The 17,300-nt window shown below is 52.2% G+C and overlaps 1 pseudogene across 1 annotated transcript in view; it reads left to right on the top strand.

Annotated features, from left to right (window-relative positions):
• LOC109878905 (tuberin-like) overlaps positions 1-15,563 on the top strand; it is a 71,820-nt pseudogene extending 56,257 nt beyond the window's left edge. The window contains exons 26-36 of the transcript XR_004206488.1: positions 530-610; positions 3,428-3,579; positions 7,333-8,039; positions 8,185-8,263; positions 8,399-8,485; positions 10,383-10,569; positions 11,671-11,810; positions 12,590-12,668; positions 13,359-13,450; positions 13,595-13,693; positions 14,525-15,563. The product of XR_004206488.1 is annotated as a tuberin-like (transcript). The remainder of the gene's footprint in view (positions 1-529; positions 611-3,427; positions 3,580-7,332; positions 8,040-8,184; positions 8,264-8,398; positions 8,486-10,382; positions 10,570-11,670; positions 11,811-12,589; positions 12,669-13,358; positions 13,451-13,594; positions 13,694-14,524) is intronic.
• The last annotated feature ends 1,737 nt before the right edge of the window (positions 15,564-17,300 follow it).

Raw genomic sequence — 17,300 nt, 5'->3', positions numbered from 1 at the left:
TCTCTCTCCTCTCTCTCCTCTCCTCTCTCTGGTCTCCTCTCTCTGCTCTCTCTACTTGTTCATGAGGGCCAGTCTGAGCTTAGATGCTCCACAGATTCACTAATCTCTATATCATCAGGAACAGTCAAATGTCCGTTCATTTAGTAGCTGGGTGATTTGTAGATCGAATCATAGATGCACCTTGTTCAGGTTGATCCTCGTGAACAAACATTGTTTCTTGTTCCAGTTTGTTAAGATGAAATAGTGCTGTTTCTCTCACAAACAGATCACACACACATTGCTAGTTTCCATCATTGTCTGTCGTGTGTTTCACATATATTGTGTTACTAGTTCCCTATTTTATATATTGTGAATTTCATTTGGTATTTTATCAACTATCTTATTTTTTTGTCATATTTTAATTCCTACTGTTTTCCCTCCAACTGTAAATTCATTTTATCATTTTTGGATTGGTTTATTATTTTCCATTTCCTGTCATGCTAATTTGTGATTGGCTCTGCTGTGTTGAATGGCGACCTGGCTCGTCCAGTGGGCTCTCTCTCCTCTCTGGGTCTGTCCTTCGCCCCGCCCCCAGTTCCGGTTCGGCTCCAACGGAGCATTTCCTGGGCAGGTACAAGCAGCGTGGCCACGCCCCCAACACGAGCCTCACCCCAAACCAGTGGTGGCACTTTAAATGTGAGGATGGGCTCATGGTAACGGAACAGTAACAGAATGAATGAATGGTAAAATCAAACCCGTCCATCCATCTATTCCATCCATTACTGTGAGCGCGTCCTCCCCTCACCAGCCTCCTATGCACCAACATATGTGTGCCCCCCCCACGTCCCGTGTCATCACGTGTCACTAACATGTCGGGCCACCACTGGAGAGAGATGATGACACAAACAAACTCACGGGCCAATCGTTTCAATCGATCAATCAATTAATCAACCCGCCGCCAAGATGAACCAATTCTATGACTGGGTTTTGTTCATGATAATTTAATGACTATTTTAATGTTTTTCTTTCTAACATGTGGCCCTGGAATGTACTTCCTGTCTCCTTTTTCTTTTAACCTCTAACCTCTGACTCTTCACCCCATGACATCGTCATAGAGGTTATGCATGTAACATAGTCAAGACAGACCTCATCCAGGACACAAACACTTCTTTCTGGCTTCTCTGCTGGCCATTTGTGTTAGGGATATCATTCTGGTCACCATTTTGTGTTAGGGAAATCATTCTGGTCACCATTTTGTGTTAGGGATATCATTCTGATCACCACCATTCTGTGTTAGGGATATCATTCTGGTCACCATTTTGTGTTAGGGATATCATTCTGGTCACCATCTTGTGTTAGGGATATCATTCTGGTCACCATTTTGTGTTAGGGATATCATTCTGGTCACCATTTGTGTTAGGGATATCATTCTGGTCACCATTTGTGTTAGGGATATCATTCTGGTCACCATTCTGTGTTAGGGATATCATTCTGGTCACCATTTTGTGTTAGGGATATCATTCTGGTCACCATTCTGTGTTAGGGATATCATTCTGGTCACCATTCTGTGTTAGGGATATCATTCTGGTCACCATTCTGTGTTAGGGATATCATTCTGGTCACCATTCTGTGTTAGGGATATCATTCTGGTCACCATTTTGTGTTAGGGATATCATTCTGGTCACCATTCTGTGTTAGGGATATCATTCTGGTCACCATTCTGTGTTAGGGATATCATTCTGGTCACCATTCTGTGTTAGGGATATCATTCTGGTCACCATTCTGTGTTAGGGATATCATTCTGGTCAACATTTTGTGTTAGGGATATCATTCTGGTCACCATTTTGTGTTAGGGATATCATTCTGGTCACCATTCTGTGTTATGGATATCATTCTGGTCACCATTCTGTGTTAGGGATATCATTCTGGTCACCACACCACCCAATAATGTTATGTTTTGTGAGGTGTCACGGTGCTAAGTGTTCATTGTAATATTCTGTTGCTGTCAGTATCCTAAATGTCCATTGGCTGAGAGGATGAGGTCTGGTCTGGGCTGGTGTGTGTAGAGAAAGTGAACCGACCGACCGACCACACGTGTTTGAAGACGCATCAAATAGATGTTACCAATGATGATGAGCCAATGACTGATGTGCTGCTGCCTGCAAGTCTGCTCTTCGATCTGTGTGTGTGTGTGTGTGCGCGCCTGCCTGACTGAGTTACTGATTCTGTTTGATCACTGATCGATACGTGTAATGCTTCTGATTCTGTTTGATCTGTGTGTGTGTGTGTGTTTAGGAGGTGTGTGACGACTTAGTGGTGGTCTGGTATACTACAGGTGGTAGTTTGTAAATTAACATAAGGGTGCAAAGTAGAGGTAGTTTAGTGTGTGTTTTTGTCGGGGGGGTTTTCGGTGAGTTTTGTTTCTTTGTCTGTGTGTGTGTTTATATCTTGTGTGTTTATTAAATGTGTTCATTAATTATGTTTTTCTGTGTATGCTGTTGCGTTCGTTGCCGTGGGTATCTGTGTGTCCCTCGTCCCCTCTCCTCTCTGTCGCCCCCTGCTGTAGACTCTGTGTGTCCCTCGTCCCCTCTCCTCTCTGTCGCCCCCTGCTGTAGACTCTGTGTGTCCCTCGTCCCCTCTCCTCTCTGTCGCCCCCTGCTGTAGACTCTGTGTGTCCCTCGTCCCCTCTCCTCTCTGTCGCCCCCTGCTGTAGACTCTGTGTGTCCCTCATCCCCTCTCCTCTCTGTCGCCCCCTGCAGTAGACTCTGTGGTCTGTGTGTCCCTCGTCCCCTCTCCTCTCTGTCGCCCCCTGCTGTAGACTCTGTGGTATCTGTGTCCCTCGTCCCCTCTCCTCTCTGTCGCCCCCTGCTGTAGACTCTGTGTGTCCCTCGTCCCCTCTCCTCTCTGTCGCCCCCTGCTGTAGACTCTGTGTGTCCCTCGTCCCCTCTCCTCTCTGTCGCCCCCTGCAGTAGACTCTGTGTGTCCCTCGTCCCCTCTCCTCTCTGTGGCCCCCTGCTGTAGACTCTGTGTGTCCCTCGTCCCCTCTCCTCTCTGTCGCCCCCTGCAGTAGACTCTGTGTGTCCCTCGTCCCCTCTCCTCTCTGTCGCCCCCTGCAGTAGACTCTCTGGTATCTGTGTGTCCCTCGTCCCCTCTCCTCTCTGTGGCCCCCTGCTGTAGACTCTGTGTGTCCCTCGTCCCCTCTCCTCTCTGTCGCCCCCTGCTGTAGACTCTGTGTGTCCCTCGTCCCCTCTCCTCTCTGTCGCCCCCTGCTGTAGACTCTGTGTGTCCCTCGTCCCCTCTCCTCTCTGTCACCCCCTGCTGTAGACTCTCTGGTATCTGTGTGTCCCTCGTCCCCTCTCCTCTCTGTCGCCCCCTGCTGTAGACTCTGTGGTATCTGTGTGTCCCTCGTCCCCTCTAACCCTCTCCTCTCTGTCGCCCCCTGCTGTAGACTCTGTGGTAGTGCTAGAGGGGACAGGGGTCAGGGGCCACGTAGACTACCCCTCTGATTGGCCAGAGGCGGAGAAGTTTGAGGCCATGCCCTCTGAACCCATCTACATCGCTGCTGACAAGTTCACCAAGGCCCTGCCCCTAGAACACTCAGCAGGGTGAGTAGTACACTACAGACAGGGGAAGTAGTACTCTACAGACAGGGGAGTAGTACTCTACAGACAGGGGGAGTAGTACTCTACAGACAGGGGGAGTAGTACTCTACAGACAGGGGGAGTAGTACTCTACAGACAGGGGGAGTAGTACTCTACAGACAGGGGGAGTAGTACTCTACAGACAGGGGGAGTAGTACTCTACAGACAGGGGGAGTAGTACTCTACAGACAGGGGGAGTAGTACTCTACAGACAGGGGGAGTAGTACTCTACAGACAGGGGAGTAGTACTCTACAGACAGGGGGAGTAGTACTCTACAGACAGGGGGAGTAGTACTCTACAGACAGGGGGAGTAGTACTCTACAGACAGGGGGAGTAGTACTCTACAGACAGGGGGAGTAGTACCTCTACAGACAGGGGAGTAGTACTCTACAGACAGGGGAGTAGTACACTACAGACAGGGGGAGTAGTACTCTACAGACAGGGGGAGTAGTACACTACAGACAGGGGGAGTAGTACACTACAGACAGGGGAGTAGTACACTACAGACAGGGGGAGTAGTACACTACAGACAGGGGGAGTAGTACACTACAGACAGGGGGAGTAGTACACTACAGACAGGGGGAGTAGTACACTACAGACAGGGGGAGTAGTACACTACAGACAGGGGGAGTAGTACACTACAGACAGGGGGAGTAGTACACTACAGACAGGGGGAGTAGTACACTACAGACAGGGGGAGTAGTACACTACAGACAGGGGGAGTAGTACACTACAGACAGGGGAGTAGTACACTACAGACAGGGGGAGTAGTACACTACAGACAGGGGAGTAGTACACTACAGACAGGGGGAGTAGTACACTACAGACAGGGGGGAGTAGTACACTACAGACAGGGGGAGTAGTACACTACAGACAGGGGGAGTAGTACACTACAGACAGGGGGAGTAGTACACTACAGACAGGGGGAGTAGTACACTACAGACAGGGGGAGTAGTACACTACAGACAGGGGGAGTAGTACACTACAGACAGGGGGAGTAGTACACTACAGACAGGGGGAGTAAGTACACTACAGACAGGGGGGAGTAGTACACTACAGACAGGGGGAGTAGTACACTACAGACAGGGGGGAGTAGTACACTACAGACAGGGGGAGTAGTACACTACAGACGGGGGAGTACAGGGGGAGTAGTACTCTACAGACGGGGGGAGTAGTACTCTACAGACGGGGGGAGTAGTACTCTACAGACAGGGGGAGTAGTACACTACAGACAGGGGGAGTAGTACTCTACAGACAGGGGGAGTACAGGGGGAGTAGTACTCTACAGACAGGGGGAGTAGTACACTACAGACAGGGGGAGTACAGGGGGAGTAGTACTCTACAGACAGGGGGAGTAGTACTCTACAGACAGGGGAGTAGTACTCTACAGACAGGGGGAGTAGTACTCTACAGACAGGGGGAGTAGTACTCTACAGACAGGGGGAGTAGTACTCTACAGACAGGGGGAGTACAGGGGGAGTAGTACACTACAGACGGGGGAGTAGTACTCTACAGACGGGGGGGAGTAGTACTCTACAGACGGGGGGAGTAGTACTCTACAGACGGGGGGAGTAGTACTCTACAGACGGGGGGAGTAGTACTCTACAGACGGGGGGAGTAGTACTCTACAGACGGGGGGAGTAGTACTCTACAGACGGGGGGAGTAGTACTCTACAGACGGGGGGAGTAGTACTCTACAGACGGGGGGAGTAGTACACTACAGACGGGGGGAGTAGTACACTACAGACGGGGGGAGTAGTACACTACAGACGGGGGAGTAGTACACTACAGACGGGGGGAGTAGTACACTACAGACGGGGGGAGTAGTACACTACAGACGGGGGGAGTACGTACTCTACAGAACGGGGGGGAGTAGTACTCTACAGACGGGGGGGGAGTAGTACTCTACAGACGGGGGGAGTAGTACTCTACAGACGGGGGGAGTAGTACTCTACAGACGGGGGGAGTAGTACTCTACAGACCGGGGGGAGTAGTACTCTACAGACGGGGGAGTAGTACTCTACAGACGGGGAGTAGTACTCTACAGACGGGGGGAGTAGTACTCTACAGACGGGGGGAGTAGTACTCTACAGACGGGGGGAGTAGTACTCTACAGACGGGGGGAGTAGTACTCTACAGACGGGGGGAGTAGTACTCTATCAGACGGGGGGAGTAGTACTCTACAGACGGGGGGAGTAGTACTCTACAGACGGGGGGAGTAGTACTCTACAGACGGGGGGAGTAGTACTCTACAGACGGGGGGAGTAGTACTCTACAAGACGGGGGGAGTAGTACTCTACAGACGGGGGGAGTAGTACTCTACAGACGGGGGGAGTAGTACTCTACAGACGGGGGGAGTAGTACTCTACAAGACGGGGGGAGTAGTACTCTACAGACGGGGGGAGTAGTACTCTACAGACGGGGGGAGTAGTACTCTACAGACGGGGGGAGTAGTAACTCTACAGACGGGGGGAGTAGTACTCTACAGACGGGGGGAGTAGTACTCTACAGACGGGGGGAGTAGTACTCTACAGACGGGGGGAGTAGTACTCTACAGACGGGGGGAGTAGTACTCTACAGACGGGGGGAGTAGTACTCACAGACGGGGGGAGTAGTACACTACAACGGGGGGAGTAGTACTCTACAGACGGGGGAGTAGTACTCTACAGACGGGGGGAGTAGTACTCTACAGACGGGGGGAGTAGTACACTACAGACGGGGGGAGTAGTACACTACAGACGGGGGGAGTAGTACACTACAGACGGGGGGAGTAGTAGTACACTACAGACGGGGGGAGTAGTACTCTACAGACGGGGGGAGTAGTACTCTACAGACGGGGGGAGTAGTACTCTACAGACGGGGGGAGTAGTACTCTACAGACGGGGGGAGTAGTACTCTACAGACGGGGGGAGTAGTACTCTACAGACGGGGGGAGTAGTACTCTACAGACGGGGGGAGTAGTACTCTACAGACGGGGGAGTAGTACTCTACAGACGGGGGAGTAGTACTCTACAGACGGGGGGAGTAGTACTCTACAGACGGGGGGAGTAGTACTCTACAGACGGGGGGAGTAGTACTCTACAGACGGGGGGAGTAGTACTCTACAGACGGGGGGAGTAGTACTCTACAGACGGGGGGAGTAGTACTCTACAGACGGGGGGAGTAGTACTCTACAGACGGGGGGAGTAGTACTCTACAGACGGGGGAGTAGTACTCTACAGACGGGGGGAGTAGTACTCTACAGACGGGGGGAGTAGTACTCTACAGACGGGGGGAGTAGTACTCTACAGACGGGGGGAGTAGTACTCTACAGACGGGGGAGTAGTACTCTACAGACGGAGGGGAGTTACGGGGGGAGTAGTACTCTACAGACGGGGGGAGTAGTACACTACAGACGGGGGGAGTAGTACTCTACAGACGGGGGGAGTAGTACACTACAGACGGGGGGAGTAGTACACTACAGACGGGGGGAGTAGTACACTACAGACGGGGGGAGTAGTACACTACAGACGGGGGGAGTAGTACTCTACAGACGGGGGGAGTAGTACTCTACAGACGGGGGGAGTAGTACTCTACAGACGGGGGGAGTAGTACTCTACAGACAGGGGGAGTAGTACTCTACAGACAGGGGGAGTAGTACTCTACCTCCAATAGATTATGGCAGGTGGTTATTGGGAGACATTGATGTTTTCCATCCGTTCTTCCCCTCAGTCGTCCTCCAGTTCCAGCCAGGAGGATGAGAAGTCCACCCTGGAGGAGGTGAGTGAGGGGTTCATCCCCATCGACCAGCCCCCCCTGGCCCCCTCCACCCCGGGCAGCCAAGGCCCAGAGCTCCCCTTCCAGACCCAGAACCAGCCTGAGACCCAGACCCTCAACAAGTCCAGCTCCTCCCCTGAGCTCCAGACCCTACCAGAGGCCTTCCCCAAGACCACAACAGGACCCGGGGCCGGAGGAGGAGAGGCACCCGGGGTTCGGTCCCCCTCGGAGGGGAAGAGCCAGCCACAACAGCCCCCGGTGGAGAAAGAGATAGAGAAGGTGGAGAGTGGAGGAGGAGGGGTGAACAGACAGAATCAGAGTGGGGATACCACCCCAGTGACAGGGGGGTTGTCTGGGACATCGGGAGGAGGAGGGGTGAACAGACAGAATCAGAGTGGGGATACCACCCCAGTGACAGGGGGGTTGTCTGGGACATCGGGAGGAGGAGGTTCCTCTTCCTCGCAGGGAGCCAGGATGAGGTTGGAGTTCCCAGCGCCCCACCAGCCTGGACCCCTCTCCCCCAGCGGAGGGCACCGTCCCAGGGGTCACACCATCTCAGTGTCCGCCCCCTCCTCCAGGAGAGAGAGGATAGGAGGAGATGCGTACCACACCACCCGTCCCGGACCCACCAACACTGAGAAGACCAGTGGACTCAGTCCCAGGTTATATAGACACACACACACACACACACACACACACACACACACACACACACACACACACACACACACACACACACACACACACACACACACACACACACACAGAGCCTTTCCTAATGCTTTTCTCTCTCCCTCTGTCTTGTAGTTTTGTGTTCCTTCAGCTCTACCACTCTCCCTTCTTTGGCAACGAGGCCAACAAGCCTCTCCTGCTGCCCAAGTCTCAGGTGAGTGTGTGTGTGTGTGTGTGTGTGTGTCTCTCTCTCTCCTCCAACTCTCTCTCTCTCTCGCTCTCTCTCTCTCTCCTAGCTGATCGACAGAGTGTGTGTGTGTTTCTCTCTCTCTCTCTCTCTCCCCTCTAGCTGATCGACAGAGCGGTGAAGGTTCTGGACCAGATGCCTCCGTACGATACCCATAAGATTGGAGTGGTGTTTGTAGGAGCTGGACAGGTGAGTCCAGGTGTCTTTGAAGGGATCCTACCAGATGAATCTACCTCCCCAGAGTCAGGTGGACACCATCTGTATGGTATCTGTGTGCAGGATGTAGGAGGTTTTGTGAGCCGATACTAACTAGTGTCAGAGCTATGACTTCAAACAGACACTGCTTCGTTGTAACAGTCTCTCAGTATCCCTTTAAACCAGGGACGGGCTGCTTTGAGGGGCTTGCTGGGGGCGTTTTTGATGACATTTCCTGCAATCCACATATTGCCACGGGGTGGAGAGAGATGTTTGTAATTTTGTGATCAATTTCCTGCAATTCTACACACTTTGCCTCGGGGCTTGGAGAAGATCAATGGGGGCCAATCGGTCTGGAATTCAACCATGATTATTACAGGTTTGGGTAGCTGGCCGCTAGACTAACTACAGGTTTGGGTAGCCGGCCTCTAGACTAACTACAGGTTTGGGTAGCCGGCCTCTAGACTAGCTACAGGTTTGGGTAGCCGGCCGCTATACTAAGTACAGGTTTGGGTAGCCGGCCGCAAGATGAGCTACAGGTTTGGGTAGCCGGCCGCTAGACGAGCTACAGGTTTGGGTAGCCGGCCGCTAGACGAGCTACAGGTTTGGGTAGCCGGCCGCTATACTAACTACAGGTTTGGGTAGCCGGCCGCTAGACTAACTACAGGTTTGGGTAGCCGGCCGCTAGACTAACTACAGGTTTGGGTAGCCGGCCGCTAGACTAACTACAGGTTTGGGTAGCCGGCCTCTAGACTAGCTGCAGGTTTGGGTAGCCGGCCGCTAGACTAGCTGCAGGTTTGGGTAGCCGGCCGCTAGACTAGCTGCAGGTTTGGGTAGCCGGCCGCTAGACTAGCTACAGGTTTGGGTAGCCGGCCGCTAGACTAGCTACAGGTTTGGGTAGCCGGCCGCTAGACTAACTACAGGTTTGGGTAGCCGGCCGCTAGACTAGCTACAGGTTTGGGTAGCCGGCCGCTAGACTAGCTACAGGTTTGGGTAGCCGGCCGCTAGACTAGCTACAGGTTTGGGTAGCCGGCCGCTAGACTAGCTACAGGTTTGGGTAGCCGGCCTCTAGACTAGCTACAGGTTTGGGTAGCCGGCCTCTAGACTAGCTACAGGTTTGGGTAGCCGGCCTCTAGACTAACTACAGGTTTGGGTAGCCGGCCTCTAGACTAACTACAGGTTTGGGTAGCCGGCCTCTAGACTAACTACAGGTTTGGGTAGCCGGCCTCTAGACTAACTACAGGTTTGGGTAGCCGGCCTCTAGACTAACTACAGGTTTGGGTAGCTGACATTTGGCTAACAAGGGAAACACTGCAGATGCACAAACACATTTAGAAATTCCACCTTGTGTTTTGGGGGGGGGGGGGTTGTCCCCCCCGTCCACACATGACCACAAGGACTCTATAAACCCTGTGTGGACCGGAGACGACATTTAGATTCCAGAGGAAGGTACAAATGAGTCTGAAACTTGTAGAGGTAGTATGGGTTGACTACCAAAACAACCTTTAATGAACGGGCTCTCTCCTTCCTCCCCCTCTCTCCCTCCCCTTTCCCTCTCTCCCTCCCCTTTCCCTCTCTCCATCCCCTTTCCCTCTCTCCCTCCCCTTTCCCTCTCTCCTTCCTCCCCCTCTCTCCCTCCCCTTTCCCTCTCTCCTTCCTCCCTCTCTCCTTCCCCTTTCCCTCTCTCCCTCCCCTTTCCCTCTCTCCTTCCTCCCCCTCTCTCCCTCCCCCTTTTCCTCTCTCCTTCCTCCCCCTCTCTCCCTCCCCCTTTTCCTCTCTCCTTCCTCCCCCTCTCTCCCTCCCCCTTTCCCTCTCTCCTTCCTCCCCCTCTCTCCCTCCCCCTTTCTCTCTCTCCTTCCTCCCCCTCTCTCCTTCCTGCTCCCTACCCCAGGTATTCAACGAGGTGTCCATCTTGTCCAATGAGTATGGTTCTAACCGCTATGCTGGCTTCCTGACCGGCCTGGGGAAGTTGATCCACCTGAAGGACTGTGATCCAGACCAGATCTTCCTGGGGGGTCTAGACCAGTATGGAGATGACGGGGAGTTTACCTACTGCTGGCACGATGACATCATGCAGGGTGACTGTATTTCTACTTACAGGTGTTACTCTGTACCCCAGGGTTCAGGGTTAAAGCTGATGCCCAACAGAGGGGTCGGTCTGTCTGTACCCCCACTAACCCCCCTCTCCTCCTCTCCTCAGCCATCTTCCACATAGCCACCCTGATGCCCAACAGAGGGGTCAGTCTGTCTGTACCCCCACTAACCCCCCTCTCCTCCTCTCCTCAGCCATCTTCCACATAGCCACCCTGATGCCCAACAGAGGGGTCTGTCTGTACCCCCACTAACCCCCCTCTCCTCCTCTCCTCAGCCATCTTCCACATAGCCACCCTGATGCCCAACAGAGACAGTGATAAGGGCTGCTGTACCCCCACTAACCCCCCTCTCCTCCTCTCCTCAGCCATCTTCCACATAGCCACCCTGATGCCCAACAGAGACAGTGATAAGGGCTGCTGTACCCCCACTAACCCCCCTCTCCTCCTCTCCTCAGCCATCTTCCACATAGCCACCCTGATGCCCAACAGAGACAGTGATAAGGGCTGCTGTACCCCCACTAACCCCCCTCTCCTCCTCTCCTCAGCCATCTTCCACATAGCCACCCTGATGCCCAACAGAGACAGTGATAAGGGCTGCTGTACCCCCACTAACCCCCCTCTCCTCCTCTCCTCAGCCATCTTCCACATAGCCACCCTGATGCCCAACAGAGACAGTGATAAGGGCTGCTGTACCCCCACTAACTCCCCCTCTCCTCCTCTCCTCAGCCATCTTCCACATAGCCACCCTGATGCCCAACAGAGACAGTGATAAGGGCTGCTGTACCCCCACTAACCCCCCTCTCCTCCTCTCCTCAGCCATCTTCCACATAGCCACCCTGATGCCCAACAGAGACAGTGATAAGGGCTGCTGTACCCCCACTAACCCCCCTCTCCTCCTCTCCTCAGCCATCTTCCACATAGCCACCCTGATGCCCAACAGAGACAGTGATAAGGGCTGCTGTACCCCCACTAACCCCCCTCTCCTCCTCTCCTCAGCCATCTTCCACATAGCCACCCTGATGCCCAACAGAGACAGTGATAAGGGCTGCTGTACCCCCACTAACCCCCCTCTCCTCCTCTCCTCAGCCATCTTCCACATAGCCACCCTGATGCCCAACAGAGACAGTGATAAGGGCTGCTGTAACAAGAAGAGACACATTGGAAACGACTTTGTTATGGTGGTTTACAACGACTCAGGAGAGGAGTACAAACTGGGGACCATCAAGGTACACTCTCACTCACTCACTCACTCACTCACTCACTCACTCATCACTCACTCACAGGCAGACAAACACACCCACTTTTGTTCTTTGTGTTCATTTTGATTAAATAATGATAACTCTTCTATATTCTTCTTTCTCTCTCCTCCCTATCCCTCTCTCCTCCCTCTCCCTCTCTCCTCCCTATCCCTCTCTCCTCCCTATCCCTCTCTCCTCCCTATCCCTCTCTCCTCCCTATCCCTCTCTCCTCCCTCTCCCTCTCTCCTCCCTCTCCCTCTCTCCTCCCTATCCCTCTCTCCTCCCTATCCCTCTCGTCTCGTCTCTCTCCTCCCTCTCGTCTCTCTCCTCCCTATCCCTCCCTCTCTCCTCCCTCCCCCCGTCTCTCTCCTCCCTCCCTCTCCCTCTCGTCTCCCTCCCCCCCGTCTCTCTCCTCCCTCCCTCTCCCTCTCGTCTCCCTCCCCCTCGTCTCTCTCCTCCCTCCCCCTCGTCTCTCTCCTCCCTCCCTCTCGTCTCTCTCCTCCCTCCCTCTCGTCTCTCTCCTCCCTCCCTCTCGTCTCTCTCCTCCCTCCCTCTCGTCTCTCTCCTCCCTCCCCCTCGTCTCTCTCCTCCCTCCCTCTCGTCTCTCTCCTCCCTCCCTCTCGTCTCTCTCCTCCCTCCCTCTCGTCTCTCTCCTCCCTCCCTCTCGTCTCTCTCCTCCCTCCCTCTCGTCTCTCTCCTCCCTCCCTCTTGCCTCTCTCCTCCCTCCCTCTCGTCTCTCTCCTCCCTCCCTCTCGTCTGTGTCCCAGGGTCAGTTTAACTTTGTTGAGGTGATCATTAAGCCTCTGGACTACGGAAGTAACCTGGTCACCCTGCAGTGCAGGAAAGGTGAGAGGAAGGGAAGGAGAGAGGAAGGGGAGGGGATGAATAACAAGGACTAATATAGAGATGGACAATGAAGCAGGGAGCCAAGGGGGATGTTTTAAATCATAATTCAGTTTTTGTTGAAGTGAAATGGACTGATTTTGTATTTTTTCCTTCTCTTTCCCCATATCTCCCTCCCTCTACTTCCTCACCTCTTTCCTTCTCCCTCTCTCTACTTCCTCACCTCTTTCCTTCTCCCTCCCTCTACTTCCTCACCTCTTTCCTTCTCCCTCTCTCTACTTCCTCACCTCTTTCCTTCTCCCTCCCTCTACTTCCTCACCTCTTTCCTTCTCCCTCTCTCTACTTCCTCACCTCTTTCCTTCTCCCTCTCTCTACTTCCTCACCTCTTTCCTTCTCCCTCCCTCTACTTCCTCACCTCTTTCCTTCTCCCTCTCTCTACTTCCTCACCTCTTTCCTTCTCCCTCTACTTCCTCTTTCCTTCTCTCTCTCTCTCTACTTCCTCACCTCTTTCCTCCTCTCTCTACTTCCTCATCTCTTTCCTTCTCCCTCTCTCTACTTCCTCATCTCTTTCCTTCTCCCTCTCTCTACTTCCTCACCTCTTTCCTTCTCCCTCTCTCTACTTCCTCACCTCTTTCCTCCTCCCTCTACTTCCTCACCTCTTTCCTTCTCCCTCTCTCTGTCTCCATCCATCAGATCTGGAGGGTCTAGTTGACACCAGTGTAGTGAAGATCGTCTCAGACCAAAACCTTCCATTGCTGGTACGACAGATGGCCCTACACGCTAACGTGAGTTACACACACACACACACAGAGAGAGTCCTAACTCATTTCTCCACCTGGACATTTAATTAAAGTTCATGCTGTTGATAACTGCATGCTGATTCAGCACACGCTGTCATGACTGTCTGTATGTCTCCCTGTGTGTTTCAGATGGCATCTCTGGTCCACCAGTACAGAGCAAACCCTTCTGATGCCTACGCCTCCAAGTGGCTGGCCAGACTACGACACATCAAGAGACTCCGGACAAGGGTGAGAACACACATACATACACACACGCATACACACACACACATACACACATACACACACACACACACACACACATACACACACACACACATACACATACACATACACACACACACACACACATACACATACACATACACATACACACACATACACATACACACACACACAGTCAGTGGAGAAGCCTTTCTTTTGTTTCTCGGTGAGAGTTAGAGCACCTCAGAGAACAAACCTCCGTTGTGGACTGAACAGTCAACATTAAACCTGGAAATGTATTCAATGCAACAACAACAAAAACTGCTGTTTGAAAAAAGTAGATGTTGATGACCTGCTAAAAACACATGTTTACAAGTGAAGTTCAAGGATATTCTAAACTACCTACATTCCCAACATGTCCATATCGCCGAGGTCCTACTGTGAAATCAGGCAATTTCTCAACTCAATCCCCCCCACAGGCCCAGGAGGAGATCCGGTCTCGTCTCACCCCTGGTATCTCTCTGATCCCCTCCCCCCACAGGCCCAGGAGGAGATCCAGTCCCGTCTCACCCCTGGTATCTCTCTGATCCCCCCCCCCCCCCCCCCCCCCCCCACAGGCCCAGGAGGAAATCCGGTCTCGTCTCACCCCTGGTATCTCTCTGACCCCCCCCCACAGGCCCAGGAGGAGATCCAGTCCCGTCTCACCCCTGGTTATCTCTCTGATCCCACAGGCCCAGGAGGAGATCCAGTCCCGTCTCACCCCTGGTATCTCTCTGATTCTCCCCCCCCACAGCCCCAGGAGATCCAGTCTCGTCTCACCCCTGGTATCTCTCTGATTTCCCCCCCCCCCCACAGGCCCAGGAGGAGATCCAGTCTCGTCCCACCCCCGGTATCTCTCTGACCCAGAGCCACTCCTCCCAGACCAAACAGTCCTCCTACCAGCAGGTCAGCGGAGGAGGCTCCAACACGGACTCCTCCGGACAGAGGAAGAGACTGGTCTCCACCGTGGACGACTTCACCGACTTCGTCTGAGCCTTGAGGACGCCTTCCCCGTGTCTAATGTCTATACTAGTATACTACTGCGGGTCAAATGGTACCCTACTCCCTATATAGTGTGCTACTGTTGACCAGAGTCATATGGACCATGGTCAACAGTAGTGCACTATATAGGGAATAGGGTGCCCTTTCACACATAGTTTGCATCCCCAATACATTGGTTTCATACTATGTAGTATGCTAGTATGGATATTGTAACAGAGTGATATTTCTGATACTGTTTCCGGTCCCCCTGCTCAAGGCAGACGTTGCCTCCCTCACCACAGATCTAGGATCAGGTTATCCGAGTGGTTCTAATGTCCACTAGCAGGAGGATAATAAAATACCTGATCCTAGATCTGTTTAGTCAGGGACAACATTGACCTGCTTTCGCTCTTTCTCTCTTGATACACACACACACACACACACACCGGTTGAATAACTTCCTGCTTTCTACCTATATGATTTGACGATTCTCTCCCAGACATTTGTCTTGACAAGCTGATGTGGCTTTTCATCCAACTGCTCCCATGAATTAGCTGTGATGGTGATGAGATGACAGGCTGCACCATCTGTACCGAACTAACGCTGCGTCCCTATTGTCTTTCTAATACACTATGCTTGACCAGGACACGTGGGCTCTGTCTAAAGTAGTGCACTATGTAGAGGGAATAGGGTGCCATTTGGAACGCAGAGAAAGACCCCCCCCCCCCCGTGGTTTACACAGCCGACGCCCACCCTTTCATCCCTCTCCTCATTTCCTTCTCTCATCCCCTCGCAAAACCACTCAGAAGGAAGTATGGTAACACCACATTTGAAAGCTGTGTGTGTGTACAGAATAAACAAAACAAATAGCCAATGAAAGTGTCTGTTTTTTTTCTTCCATTTCTATTTGTATTGTGATGTCATGGGGGGGGGGGTAGTGCACTGGGGGGGGGGGTAGGAGGGGGTAGTGCACTGGGCTAGGGACCAGATTACAGGCTCTCATCTTGCAGAAAACCTTTCTCAAAAAAAAAAAAAGGATTTATAGCCCTGGTTTTCATGATCTGATCAAGACGATCCAAACACATCACATACAGTGCATTCTGGAAGTATTCAGACCCCTTGACCTTTTCCACATGTTGTTAAGTTACAGCCTTATTCTAAAATGGCTTATATAAATAAGAATCCTCATCAATCTACACACAACACATCTGGGACATCATGTCTCGCTCCATCCACCAACGCCACGTTGCACCACAGACTGTCCAGGCGTTGTAGGGAGGTCATACAGGCACGTGGAGGCCACACTCACTACTGAGCCTCATTTGGACTTGTTTTAAGGACATTACATCAAAGTTGGATCAGCCTGTAGTGTGGTTTTCCACTTTAATTTTGAGTGTGACTCCAAATCCAGACCTCCATGGGTTGATAAATTTGATTTCCATTGATAATTTTTGTGTGATTTTGTTGTCAGCACATTCAACTATGTAAAGAAAAAAAGAATTTAATAAGAATATTTCATTCATTCAGATCTAGGATGTGTTATTTTAGTGTTCCCTTTATTTTTTTGAGCAGTGTCTCACAGTTGACCATGCATGTCAGAGCAAAAACCAAGCTATGAGGTCGAAGGAATTGTCTGTGGAGCTCCGAGACAGGATTGTGTCGAGGCACTGATCTGGGGAACGGTACCAAAACATTTCTGCATCATTGAATGTCCCCAAGAACACATCATTCTGAAATGGAAGAAGTTTGGACCCACCAAATCTCCCGGCCAAACTGAGCAATTGGGGGATAAGGACCTTGGTCAGGGAGGTAACCAAGAACCGGATAGTCACTCTGACAGAGCTCCAGAGTTCTTCTGTGTAGGTGGGAGAACCTTCCAGCAGCACTCCACCAATCAGGCCTTTATAGTAGAGTGGCCAGACGGAACCCACTCCTCAATAAAAAGCACATGACAGCCCACTTGGAGTTTGCCAAAATGCACCTAAAGGACTCAGATCATGAGAAACAAGATTCTCTGGTCTGATGAAACCAAGATTGAACTCTTTGGCATGAATGCCAAGCGTCACGTCTGGATGAGACCTGGCATCATCCCTACGGTGAAGCATGGTGGTGGCAACATGCTGTGGGGGTGTTTTTCAGTGGCAGGGACTGGGAGACTAGTCAGGAACGAGGGAAAGATGAACTTAGCAAAGTAGAAAAATCCTTGATGAAAACTCAGGATCTTAGACTGGGGCGAAGGTTTACCTTCCAACAGAACAACCCTCAGCACACAGCCAAGACAACGCAGGAGTGGCTTCGGGACAAGTCTCTGAATGTCTTTTAGACTTGAACCCGATCGAACATCTCTGGAGAAACCTGAAAATAGCTGTGCAGCGATGCTCCCCATCCAACCTGACAGCTTGAGAGGATCTGCAGAGAAGAATGGGAGAAACTCCCCAATACAGGTGTGCCAAGCTTGTAGCGTCATACAAAAGAAGACTCGAGGCTGTAATCGCTGCCAAGGTCAATTTGACTCACCTGTAAACTTCACCCGCTGTTGTAACTGTAAGCCCCGCCCACTGAGCTTTCGTCCATCCAATCCATTCGTCCCCTACTGCCGCCAGAGGTGGTC

The sequence above is a fragment of the Oncorhynchus kisutch genome, unplaced genomic scaffold (assembly GCF_002021735.2).
Source record: "Oncorhynchus kisutch isolate 150728-3 unplaced genomic scaffold, Okis_V2 Okis01b-Okis20b_hom, whole genome shotgun sequence".
Classification (NCBI taxonomy): domain Eukaryota; kingdom Metazoa; phylum Chordata; class Actinopteri; order Salmoniformes; family Salmonidae; genus Oncorhynchus; species Oncorhynchus kisutch.
Note: the sequence above shows the minus strand (reverse complement) of the source record. Positions and strands in the feature narration are given on the sequence as shown.